At 38.4% G+C, this 13,682-nt stretch overlaps 1 protein-coding gene across 2 annotated transcripts in view; it reads right to left on the bottom strand.

Annotated features, from left to right (window-relative positions):
• NINL (ninein like) overlaps window positions 1-13,682 on the bottom strand; it is a 373,652-nt gene that overhangs the window by 222,071 nt on the left and 137,899 nt on the right. The window lies entirely within an intron of this gene.

Here is a 13,682-nt window from a genome sequence, read left to right as displayed (position 1 = left end):
GCGAGGTGAAACCAGATTACATCACATGGCCTAGAAACTAATAACAAATAAGACGAAAGCAAAGTTTCCATAATTTGTCAAGTTACCTATTTACAATACTTTGCCCGCAGTGTAAATATACCAATGTTTAATCAATCGGTGGGGCAAGAAGTGAAATTAATACATCTCTGTACATGTCTTGCACTGCTACTTACAAGTAAAATGTTGGTGGTCTAAAGCAGGGCAGGGCTTGACAAACCCAGGAGCCACTCACTGGCTCCTAGAATATTTCCCCTGGCTCCTAACTTTTTGGGCTATTCTCCATATATCTATATACAAATACCACTGTATGGGGCCTTAACCCCTTAACGTCCGACGACGTATGCCATACGTCCTCAAAAAAAAAGCACTTAACGACCGAGGACGTATGGCATACGTCGTCGGTTAAACAGAGCACTGGAAGCGATCGAAATCGCTTCCAGCTGCTCTAACAGTATTGCAGGCTTGCCTTGAGGTCTAGGCATCCTGCAATACTGTTCCCGAGTGCCGGGACCGGATTGATCACTCCCCCACGAGTGATCACTTCCGGTTTCGCTCCACGTGGAGCCCGGCAGTGTTTCAGAGCATCGGAAGCGATTGGACACGCTTCCGATGCTCTGCTTGTGTGCTAAGTGCCTCGGTGGGTCGAGGCACTTAGTTAGTTATAAAATAAAAGTAAATTTTTTTAAAAAAAAAAAAGCCCTAAATAGCCCCTCCCCTCCCCCTTCACTAGGCATCCAAGATGGCGATGCCCAATGCATCATGGGGCCTCTGGGGGTGTCCCTAGCCTGCCTCATCATAGGGGCAAGCTAGGGTCACCCAATCTGAGCCTCCCACCCAAAAAAAAATAATAATAATAAAATACCCCATTTGTCTGATCATGTCAATATTTGTAAATATTGACACTGATCAGTGTGGATCTCCCTCCCTCTCCTCACTTGCCATTTTGTTGGAGAGAGACCTGTTTTTTTGCAGAGAGAGATTTAATTCTTTTATTTGTTAAAAAAATATAGAACCAAAGGCTCTTTTCAGAGCCATTAACCCCTAGCTTGCCAGTGATCACTATAAATCACTTGCATTAGCATAGCTGCACTTTTTTTTGCTGTCTGTGCATTTTTTTAGGGGTTAATTTTTTGTTGTTGTAATTTTTTAAAACTCCAGAGGCTCTTTTCAGAACCATTTAGTTAATTTAATTTAATTTTCAGAGCCATTAACCCCTAGCTTGCCAGTGATCGCTATAAATCACTGGCAGTAGCATAGCTGTACTTTTTTGCTGTCTGTGCATTTTTTTAGGGGTTAATTTTGTTGTTGTAATTTTTTAAAAATCCAGAGGCTCTTTTCAGAACCATTTAGTTAATTTAATTTAATTTTCAGAGCCATTAACCCCTAGCTTGCCAGTGATCGCTATAAATCACTGGCAGTAGCATAGTTGTACTTTTTTGCTGTCTGTGTATTTTTTTAGGGGTTAATTTTGTTGTTGTAATTTTTTAAAAATCCAGAGGCTCTTTTCAGAACCATTTAGTTAATTTAATGTAATTTTCAGAGCCATTAACCCCTAGCTTGCCAGTGATCGCTATAAATCACTGGCAGTAGCATAGCAGTACTTTTTTGCTAGTTTATTTAGTTAATTAATTTAGTTAATTAGTTTAATTTAAAAAAAAATTAGTACATTTTTTTCTGTGACAGATACAAAAATGTCACAGAAAATATATAGTGCTGAGGAGGCGTATGCCATCCTTGCGTCAGAGTCAGATGCCTCTATGTCTGACTCAGACCCCAATTTTGACCCTGCCATATGCTCAAATACATCACTAGATGCAGTCTCAACTGATAGTGATGTATCTGTGGCTGCTAGACCCCCTACCAGCCCCCCTGCCAGAAGGAGGCGTGTTGCTGCCATTGCTGCTGAAGAGTGGGTAACACCTCATCTCCAGAGGCCAGATATCCCACCCTTCACAGCAAATGCTGGCATAAATATAGATGTGGCAGGTTTTAGCCCCCAGCAGTTTCTGGAAGTGTTTCTGGGCGATGATGTATTGGGGAACATTGTCGCCCAAACTAATTTATATGCCCATCAGTTCCGTGCTGCAAAGCCTGGAACATATTTGGCAAAGCAGCAATGGGCCCCCATCAATGTGCCAGAATTAAAAAAATTCTGGGCATTGACCATGCTGATGGGCATCATAAAGAAACCCTCCATTCGCTCCTACTGGAGTACTAGCCCCATCTGCTCTACCCCCATTTTCTCCCAGATTATGTCGAGGAAGAGGTATGAAATGATTCTGCATTTCATGCACTTCAGCGACAACAGCCTGTGCCCCCCTAGGGAGCATCCCCAATTTGAGAGGCTGTATAAAATCCGCCCCCTGATAACCCACTTTTCTGCCAGGTTTGCAGAGGCTTATACACCTGGAAGGAATATATGCGTTGATGAATCCCTAATGAAGTATAAGGGAAGGCTGGGATTCAAGCAGTTTATTCCTTCCAAGAGCTCCAGATATGGGGTAAAGGTGTATAAGCTCTGTGACAGCGAAAATGGGTATACTCAGGCCTTCCGGGTGTATGAGGGAAAGGATAGCCAACTTGACCCTCCAGGTTGCCCAGAACATATGGGAACCACTGGCAAGATTGTCTGGGACCTGATATTACCCCTAATGAACAAAGGGTATCACTTGTACTTAGACAATTATTATACAAGTGTCCTTTTGTTCAAGCTACTGTATTGCTTTGATACAGTAGCTTGCGGTACAATTAAAAAGAACCGCGCAGGTTTCCCAGGACAGCTTGTACGCACCCGGCTACGAAGGGGGGAGACCTCAGCTCTGCGCCAAGAGGAGCTGTTGGCACTTAAGTACATAGACAAGAAGGATGTATACCTTCTTACCACCATACACACAGAGAGGACGGTGGCGGTTTCTGTACGTGGCAGAGCTGAGATCATAAGGAAGCCACTGTGCATCAAGTCTTATAACCGGCATATGGGTGGGGTTGATCTGGCTGATCAGCTGCTGCAGCCCTACCTAATTATGCAGAAGACAAGGGCCTGGTACAAAAAGGTTGCAATTTACCTAATGCAGATTGCAACCCACAATGCTTTTTTGTTGTTCAAAAAAGCAAACCCCAGAGTTAAAAATACTTTTTTACAGTTTCAGCTCCAGATTATTACGGGGATTTTGTACCATGATGCACCTGCTCCCCGGGCGGTGATGGTAGAGAGCAGAGTTGGGGCTACCCATTTTATTTTTAAAATCCCCCCTACTGCCGCAAAGCAGAAACCACAAAAAAAATGCAGAGTCTGTACCAAGAGGGGGAAGAGAAGGGACACCATATATCACTGTCCTGATTGCCCTGGACAGCCTGCACTCTGCATTGGGGACTGCTTCAAGCAGTACCATACAATGGTCAATTTTAAAAAAAATAAATACATTTGCTGTTATATATATATATTTTTTTTGGTTATGTTTACAGTTAGATGTTTTTTTGTTTTTTTTACTTTTACATTTCACTACTCTATTTTTTTCTAAAATTGGGCCTGTTTTTTTTTAACCAAAACCCCTGTCAAACCTATGCATAGGGGACATAGGTGTTCTCAGGGTGCCTTGCAGAAAACAACCTGAAGTATGTTTTTGTAATAACTTACAACAGTCTCTCCTAAATCATAGTCAAAAAGCAATGTGTCTGTAAAAATTAAAAATTGAAAAATGGGCTAAAACGGTTGCTTCAAAGGCATCAAAGCACACCATATACAATACCTTGGGGTGTCAACATTTAAAAAATATACACTTTGAATGCAATAAATAAAAGTGGGGTATGTGATAGGCCCGAAACTAAAGATAGGCCTATCAGAAGAAATACTCTCATTTTTAATAACTAAAATCACAAGTCATAAAATTGTAACATAACCTTCCCAAAATCCTGGCAAACCTATGCATGGGGGGCATAGGTGTACTCAGGGTGCCTTGCAGAAAACAACCTGAAGTATTCTTTTGCAATAACTTACAACAATCTCTCCTAAATCATAGTCAAAAAGCAATGTGTCTGTAAAAATGAAAATTGAAAAATTACCACCATACACTTTCTCCAATTTTTTGGGCTAAAACGGTTGCTTCAAAGGCATCAAAGCACACCATATACAATACCTTGGGGTGTCAACATTTAAAAAATATACACTTTGAATGCAATAAATAAAAGTGGGGTATGCGATAGGCCCCAAACTAAAGATAGGCCTATCAGAAGAAATACTCTCATTTTTAATAACTAAAATCATGTAAAATAACCTTCCCAAAATCCTGGCAAACCTATGCATGGGGGGCATAGGTGTACTCAGGGTGCCTTGCAGAAAACAACCTGAAGTATTCTTTTGCAATAACTTACAACAGTCTCTCCTAAATCATAGTAAAAAAGCAATGTGTCTGTAACAATGAAAATTGAAAAATTACCACCATATACTTTCTCCAATTTTTTGGGCTAAAACGGTTGCATCAAAGTCATCAAACCACTCCATGTATAATACCTTGGGGTGTCAACTTTTTAAATATAATCTAAATGTGATTATATTTAAAAAGTTGACACCCCAAGGTATATGGAAAACAAATAAATTGGGGTATGTTAAAAGACCCCCCAAAAAAGACGATAGGCAAAGAAAATATGTTAAATGTGAAAAAAAAAATCAAACACATGTCAGACATTTGGCATTGCACCGCCCAAACAAGCCACCAAACCTATGCATAGGTGGTATCACTGAACTCAGGAGATGTTGGTGACCACATATTGGTGTCTTCTTTGGTAGTAACACATAACAGGAGCTGTGAATCCATGTCTAAAGTACAATGTATGTGAAAAATAACACACAAAAATGAATGCCCAATAGTTTGACAAAGACTAGTGGTTGAATTAGTGTATGGAAAGTGTTAAAATACCTGCATTTGAAATACCCTAGGATGTCTACTTTTCAAAAATATATGGTTTTATGGGGGTAAATTACATTGGCCGGCTTCAGAAATGTCTTAAATAGAACATGGGTGCATGGGATGTGAAAATGGGAAGTGTAAAAAATGGAATGCGCTTCCTAAAAATAAGGCCCCCAGAGAACCCAACACACCTATACATGGGTGGTATCACTGTACTCAGGAGATGTTGTTCAACACATATTGAGGTGTTTTTTGGCAGTAGCACATAACAGGAACTGAGAATCCATGCCTAAAGTACAATGTGTGTGAAAAATAACACAAAAAAATGACTACCCAAAAGTTTGACAAAGACTGGTGGTTAAATACGTTCATGGAAAGTGTGAAAATACCAGCATTTCAAATACCCTAGGGGGTCTACTTCTCAAAAATATATGGCTTTATGGGGGTAAATTTCATTGGCCGGCTTCAGAAATGTCCCAAATAGGACATGGGTGCATGATGACCAATGTGAAAATTCCAAGTTGAAAAACTGGAATGCGCTTCCTAAAATTAAGGCTTTTTAGCCCCCAGAGAACCCAACACACCTATACATGGGTGGTATCACTGTACTCAGGAGATGTTGTTGAACACATATTGAGGTGTTTTTTGGCAGTAACACATAACAGGAACTGAGAATCCATGCCTAAAGTACAATGTGTGTGAAAAATAACACAAAATAATGACTACCCAAAAGTTTGACAAAGACTGGTGGTTGAATTAGTGCATGGAAAGTGTTAGAATACAAGCATTTGAAATACCCTAGGGTGTCTACTTTTCAAAAATATATGGTTTGATGGTGGTAAATTCCATTGACCAGCTTCAGAAATGTCCCAAATAGGACATGGGTGCATGATGACGATGTGAAAATTCCAAGTTGAAAAACTGGAATGCGCTTCCTAAAATTAAGGCTTTTTAGCCTCCAGAGAACCCGACACACCTATACATGGGTGGTATCACTATACTCAGGAGATGTTGTTGAACACATATTGAGGTGTTTTTTGGCAGTAACACATAACAGGAACTGAGAATCCATGCCTAAAGTACAATGTGTGTAAAAAATAACAAAAAAATGACTACCCAAAAGTTTGACAAAGACTGGTGGTTGAATTAGTGCATGGAAAGTGTTAAAATACCAGCATTTCAAATACCCTAGGGTGTCTACTTTTCAAAAATATATGGTTTTATGGGGGTAAATTCCATTGGCCAGCTTCAGAAATGTCCCAAATAGGACATGGCTGCATGATGACCGATGTGAAAATTCCAAGTTGAAAAACTGGAATGCGCTCTCTAAAAATAAGAGCTTTTAGACCCCCGAGAACCCGACACACCTATACATGGGTGGTATCACTGTACCCAGGAGATGCTGCTGAAGACATATTAGGGTGTTATTTGGCAGTAACCCTTAATATTATCAGTAAATGTATTCTTAAATTGCTATTTTGTCAAAAAATCTAATTATTTTTTTTCCCCCCCAAACTTTGGCATAGATTGGTGGTAAAATGGTTGCATGAAAAAAGTCAAAATACCCCAAGTTTAATACCTTAGGTTGTCTTCTTTTAAAAAATATATACATTTGAAGGGTTATTCAGGGATTCCTGAAAGATATCAGTGTTACAATGTAACTATCGCCAATTTTGAAAAAACATGGTTTAGAAATAGCAAAGTGCTACTTGTACTTATTGCCCTATAACTTACAAAAAAAGCAAAGAACATGTAAACATTGGGTATTTATAAACTCAGGACAAAATTTAGAAACTGTTTAGCATTGGTATTTTATGGTGGTTGTAGATGTGTAAGAGATTTTGGGGCTCAAAGTTAGAAAAAGTGCATTTTTTTTAATTTTTTCCTCATATTTTATATATTTTTTATAGTAAATTATAAGATATGATGAAAATAATCATATCTTTAGAAAGTCCATTTAATGGCGAGAAAAACAGTATATAATATGTGTGGGTACAGTAAATGAGTAAGAGGAAAATTACAGTTAAACACAAACATCGCAGAAATGCAAAAATAGCCTTGGTCCCAGATGGTCAACAAATTGAAAAGTGGTCTGGTCACTAAGGGGTTAATATTCTTACTGGCTCCTAAATTATAAAACCTTGTTTATCAGCCTATGCTATACATACCACTGGGGATACTTGCAGCTTTGGTAAGGGGCACTTAGTGGCTTGTCCTTTCATTATCTGTATCCTAAAGCAGCTAAAGTAAACATTCAATTTATCCCAGAAATCAGTGTTTCCCAGTTCTATCCTAAGGCATTACTAATAGACCAGGTTCTAATTCCCTGCCTGACTGATCAGTTGCTCACTCACTGTGACCTACTCACCTGTACTCAGGTAGAATCCAGTTAGTGACATTTGAGGGCTGGAGTTAAAGGGACGCTGAACCCAAATTTTTTCTTTGGTGATTCAGATAGAGCATGCAATTTAAGCAACTTTCTAATTTACTCCTATTATCAAATTTACTTCATTCTCTTGGTATCTTTATTTGAAATGCAAGAATGTAAGTTTAGATGCCGGCCCATTTTTGGTGAACAACCTGGGTTGTTCTTGCAGATTGGTAGATAAATTCACCAATAATAAAGAAAAAATTCCTAGAGAGAGGATATCAATAGAGTGAATTAGATAAAATGATAGAACAAGTCACAGTAGTCAATAGAACAGATTTACTTACACCTAAAATTTCAAAACAAACTGTGTATAAGGAAGAAGAAAAACCTTTTATACCCTTTATAACAAAATTTAGTGGACAACATAACTGCATTAGGAAAAATTTAAATAAACACTGGCACCTTATAAGGAAAGATCACATACTAGGAGGCAAAGTAAAAAAAATTCCAGATGTTATTTTTAAAAAAAGCAGATACTTTCAAAAATGTATTGGCTCCAAGTGAATTCAAAAAGAACAAAAACAAACATAAATGTGCAACCAAAGATCTAGAAGGCAATATAGTAAAGGTTTTTTTCCCCTTGCCATTCCTGTGTATCATGTAAATTTAGCACAAAGAAAAAAGAAATAGAATCTACTACTAAGAAATTGAAATACAATATTGCGGAAACTATAAGATGCTCTAATAAAGGCATCATATAGCTAATTCAATGTCCTTGTAAAAGACAATACTTAGGGCAAACCCAAAGAATTCTACGAGACCGAATAAGAGAACACATGTATAACATCACACATGGATTCAAAGGGCACCTACTTTCAAAACATTTCTTAGAAGAACATAATAGTAGCCTTTCCGGATTCCAATACTGGGGGATTAAGAAAGTTGAAAAAAACTAGAGAGGAGGTGGTTTTGAAAAAGAAATACTTTACCAAGAAGCCAAATTAATTTTTGAATTTGGAAGTTTGACACCTGATGGATTAAATGCTGAACTAGATCTGAAGCCGCTTATCTAAAAATAGAATTTATTCTGTTTATCAGATATTATTCTTCCACCTAACGTATACATCACCTTTCACCAAAAATATAGAATTCATTCCTACTGTTTATCAGATATTATTCTTCCACCTAACGTATACATCACCTTTCACTAGTAAATGCAGACCTATCACTTCTAAGTATATGATGTGGATATGTATATATGCATACATATATGTGTATTTATTGGACATGTAAGAAAAACATAATTTATGTAAGAACTTACCTGATAAATTAATTTCTTTCATATTGGCAAGAGTCCCCAAACTAGTGACATATGGGATATACAATCCTACCAGGAGGGGCAAAGTTTCCCAAACCTCAAAATGCCTATAAATACACCCCTCACCACACCCACAATTCAGTTTAAGGATTAGCCAAGCAATGGGGTGATAAAGAATCAGGAGTAGAAAGCATCAACAAAGGAAATGTGGAAATAATTGTGCTTTATACAAAAAAAATCATAACCACCATAAAAAGGGTGGGCCTCATGGACTCTTGCCAATATGAAAGAAATTAATTTATCAGGTAAGTTCTTACATAAATTATGTTTTCTTTCATGTAATTGGCAAGAGTCCATGAGCTAGTGACATATGGGATATCAATATCCAAGATGTGGATCTTCCACTCAAGAGTCACTAAAGAGGGAGGGAATAAAAATAAAAACAGCCATATTCCGCTGAAAAAATTAATCCACAACCCAAATAAATAAGTTCATTTTCATTTTGAAAGAAAAAAAAACTAAATCAAAAGCAGAAGAATCAAACTGAAACAGCTGCATGAAGAACTTTTCTACCAAAAACTGCTTCCGAAGAAGCAAATACATCAAAACGGTAGAATTTAGTAAATGTATGCAAAGAGGACCAAGTTGCCGCTTTGCAAATCTGATCAACTGAAGCTTCATTCTTAAAAGCCCATGAAGTGGAGACTGATCTAGTAGAATAAGCTGTAATTCTCTGAGGCGGGGTCTGACCCGACTCCAAATAAGCTTGATGAATCAAAAGTTTCAACCAAGAAGCCAAGGAAATAGCAGAAGCCTTCTGACCTTTCCTAGGACCAGAAAATAAAACAAATAGACTGGAAGTCTTCCTGAAATTTTTAGTAGCTTCCACATAATATTTCAAAGTTCTTACCACATCCAAAGAATGTAAGGATCTCTCCAAATAATTCTTAGGATTAGGACATAAGGAAGGAACAACAATTTCTCTACTAATGTTGTTAGAATTCACAACTTTAGGTAAAAATTGAAAAGAAGTCCGCAAAACTGCCTTATCCTGATGAAAAATCAGAAAAGGAGACTCACAAGAAAGAGCAGATAACTCAGAAACTCTTCTAGCAGAAGAGATGGCCAAAATAAACAACACTTTCCAAGAAAGTAGTTTAATGTCCAAAGAATGCATAGGTTCAAATGGAGGAGCCTGTAAAGATTTGTCCTTTCAAGGAACTTGCAGACAAACCCTTATCCAAACCATCCTGAAGAAACTGTAAAATTCTAGGAATTCTAAAAGAATGCCAGGAGAATTTATGAGAAGAACACCATGAAATGTAAGTCTTCCAAACTCTATAATAAATCTTTCTAGAAACAGATTTACGAGCTTGCAACATAGTATTAATCACTGAGTCAAAGAAACCTCTATGACTTAGAACTAAGCATTCAATTTCCACACCTTCAAATTTAATGATTTGAGATCCTGATGGAAAAATGGACCTTGAGATAGTAGGTCCCGCCGTAACGGAAGTGGCCAAGGCGGGCAACTGGACATCCGAGCCAGATCCGCATACCAAAACCTGTGTGGCCATGCTGGAGCCACCAGCAACACAAAAGACTGTTCCATGATGATTTTGGAGATCACTCTTGGAAAAAGAACTAGAGGCGGGAAGATGTAAGCAGGATGATAACACCAAGGAAGTGTCAATGCATCCACTGCTTCCGCCTGAACATCCCTGGACCTGGATAGATATCTGGGAAGTTTCTTGTTTAGATGAGAGGCCATGAGATCTATCTCTAGAAGACCCCACATCTGAACAATCTGAGAAAACACATCTGGATGGAGAGACCACTCCCCTGGATGTAAAGTCTGGCGGCTGAGATAATCCGCCTCCCAATTGTCTACACCTGGGATATGCACCGCAGAGATTAGACAGGAGCTGGATTCCGCCCAAGCAAGTATCCGAGATACTTCTTTCATAGCTTGGGGACTGTGAGTCCCACCCTGATGATTGACATAAGCCACAGTTGTGATATTGTCTCTCTGAAAACAAATGAACGGTTCTCTCTTTAGCAGAGGCCAGAACTGAAGAGCCCTGAGAATTGCACGGAGTTCTAAAATATTTATTGGTAATCTCGCCTCTTGAGATTTCCAAACCCCTTGTGCTGTCAGAGATCCCAAAACAGCTCCCCAACCTGAAAGACTCGCATCTGTTGAGATCACAGTCCAGGTTGGCCGAACAAAAGAAGCCCCTTGAACCAAACGATGGTGATCTATCCACCATGTCAGAGAGTGTCGTACATTGGGATTCAAGGATATTAATTGTGATATCTTTGTATAATCCCTGCACCATTGATTCAACATACAAAGCTGTAGAGGTCTCATGTGAAAACGAGCAAAGGGGATCGCGTCCGATGCTGCAGTCATGAGACCTAAAACTTCCATGCACATAGCCACTGAAGGAAATGACTGAGACTGAAGGTGCCGGCATGCTGCGACCAATTTTAAACGTCTCTTGTCTGTTAGAGACAGAGTCATGGACACTGAATCTATCTGGAAGCCTAAAAAGGTGACCCTTGTCTGAGGAATCAAGAAACTTTTTGGTAAATTGATCCTCCAACCATGTTTCCGAAGAAACAACACTAGTTGACTCGTGTGAGATTCTGCAGTACGTAAAAACTGAGCTAGTACCAAGATATCGTCCAAATAAGGAAACACTGCAATACCCTGTTCTCTGATTACAGATAGTAGGGCACCCAGAACCTTTGAAAAGATTCTTGGAGCTGTTGCTAGGCCAAATGGAAGAGCAACAAATTGGTAATGCCTGTCTAGAAAAGAGAATCTCAGAAACTGATAGTGTTCTGGATGAATTGGAATATGAAGGTATGCATCCTGCAAGTCTATTGTGGACATATAATGTCCTCGCTGAACAAAAGGCAGAATAGTCCTTATAGTCACCATCTTGAAAGTTGGTACTCTTACATAACGATTCAAAATTTTTAGATCCAGAACTGGTCTGAATAAATTTTCTTTCTTTGGTACAATGAATAAGTTTGAATCAAACCCCAAACCTTGTTCCTGAGGAGGAACTGGCATGAATACCCCTGAAGACTCCAGGTCTGAAACACACTTCAGAAAAGCCTGAGCTTTTACTGGATTTACAGGGATGCATGAGAGAAAAAAAATCTTCTCACAGGAGGTCTTACTCTGAATCCTATTCGATACCCTTGAGAGACAATACTCTGAATCCAATGATTTTGGACAGATTTTATCCAAAAATCCTTGAAAAACCTTAATCTGCCCCCTACCAGCTGAGCTGGAATGAGGGCCGCACCTTCATGCGGACTTAGGGGCTGACTTTGGTTTCCTAAATAGCTTGGATTTATTCTAATTTGAGGAAGGCTTCCAATTGGAAGCAGATTCCTTGGGGGGAGGATTGAGTTTTTGTTCCTTATTCTGACGAAAAGAACGAAAACGGTTAGAAGCCCTAGATTTACCCTTAGGTTTTTTATCCTGAGGCAAAAAAAAAACTCCTTTTCCCCCAGTGATAGTTGAAATAATAGAATCCAACTGAGAACCAAATAAATTATTACCTTGGAAAGAAAGAGATAGTAATCTAGATTTAGATGTCATATCAGCATTCCAAGACTTAAGCCACAAAGCTCTTCTAGCTAATATAGCTAAAGACATGGATCTAACATCAATTTTGATAATATCAAAAATGGCATCACAAACAAAATGATTAGCATGTTGCAGTAAGCGAATAACGCTAGATATGTCAGAATCCAATTCATGCTAAATTTTCCAACCAGAAAGTTGATGCAGCCGCAACATCAGCCAAAGAAATAGCAGGTCTGAAAAGATGACCTGAATAAAAATAGGCCTTCCTTAGATAAGATTCAAGCTTCCTATCTAAAGGATCCTTAAAGGAAGTGCTATCTTGCATAGGAATAGTGGTACGTTTAGCAAGAGTAGAAATAGCCCCATCAACTTTGGGGATTTTTTCCCAAAACTCTATAGATTTTGCTGGTAAAGGATACAATTTTTTAAACCTTGAAGAAGGAATAAAAGAAGTACATGTCTTATTCCATTCCCTAGAAATCATATCAGAAATAGCCTCAGGAATGGGAAAAACCCCTGGAGAAACCACAGGAGGTTTAAAAACAGCATTTAAACGTTTATTAGACTGAACGTCAATAGGACTGGTTACCTCAATATCCAAAGTAATTAACACTTCTTTTAATAAAGAACAAATATACTCTATTTTAAATAAATAAGTAGATTTGTCAGTGTCAATGTCTGAGGAAGGATCTTCTGAATCAGATAGATCCTCATCAGAAGAGGATAAATTATTATGTTGTTGGTCATTTGAAATTTCATCAGCTAAATGAGAAGTTTTAAAAGACCTTTTACGTTTATTAGAAGGTGGAAATGCAGACAAAGCCTTCATAATAGAATCAGAAACAAATTCTTTAAAATTTACAGGTATATCATGCACATTAGAAGTTGAAGGAACTGCAACTGGCAATGTACTATTACTGATGGAAACACTATCTGCATGTAAAAGTTTATCATGACAACTATTACAAATGACATTCGGTGGAATAATTTCTACAATTTTACAACAAATGCACTTAGCTTTGGTAGAACCGATGTCAGGCAGCAATGTTCCAGCAGAAACTTCTGAGGCAGGATCAGATTGGGACATCGTGCACAATGTAAGAGAAAAAACAACATATAAAGTTTCAGGAACGGGAAAAAATGCAATAGCATAGGCCTCTAATAGCAAAAAGCAAGAGGCAAACATACAAGGGGTATTGAAATAATAAAATAATGAAAAGTTTGGCGCCAAGTATGATGCACAACGTAACGTAAACTCTTTTTTGGCGCCAAAAATAACCGGAAATGACACACTTGCGTCACTAATGATGCAGCCGTGTGAAAGGAAATGACAAAGTAGCGTCATAAACTTATTTTTTCGCGCCAAAAATTTCTCGCGCCAAGAATGACACAATAAAGTTTAGCATTTGACGCACCCGTGGGCCTAATAACCGCAATTGCAAGAAGTAGTCAATTGAA

Source organism: Bombina bombina, chromosome 4 (assembly GCF_027579735.1).
Source record: "Bombina bombina isolate aBomBom1 chromosome 4, aBomBom1.pri, whole genome shotgun sequence".
Taxonomy (NCBI): Eukaryota; Metazoa; Chordata; class Amphibia; order Anura; family Bombinatoridae; genus Bombina; species Bombina bombina.
Note: the sequence above shows the minus strand (reverse complement) of the source record. Positions and strands in the feature narration are given on the sequence as shown.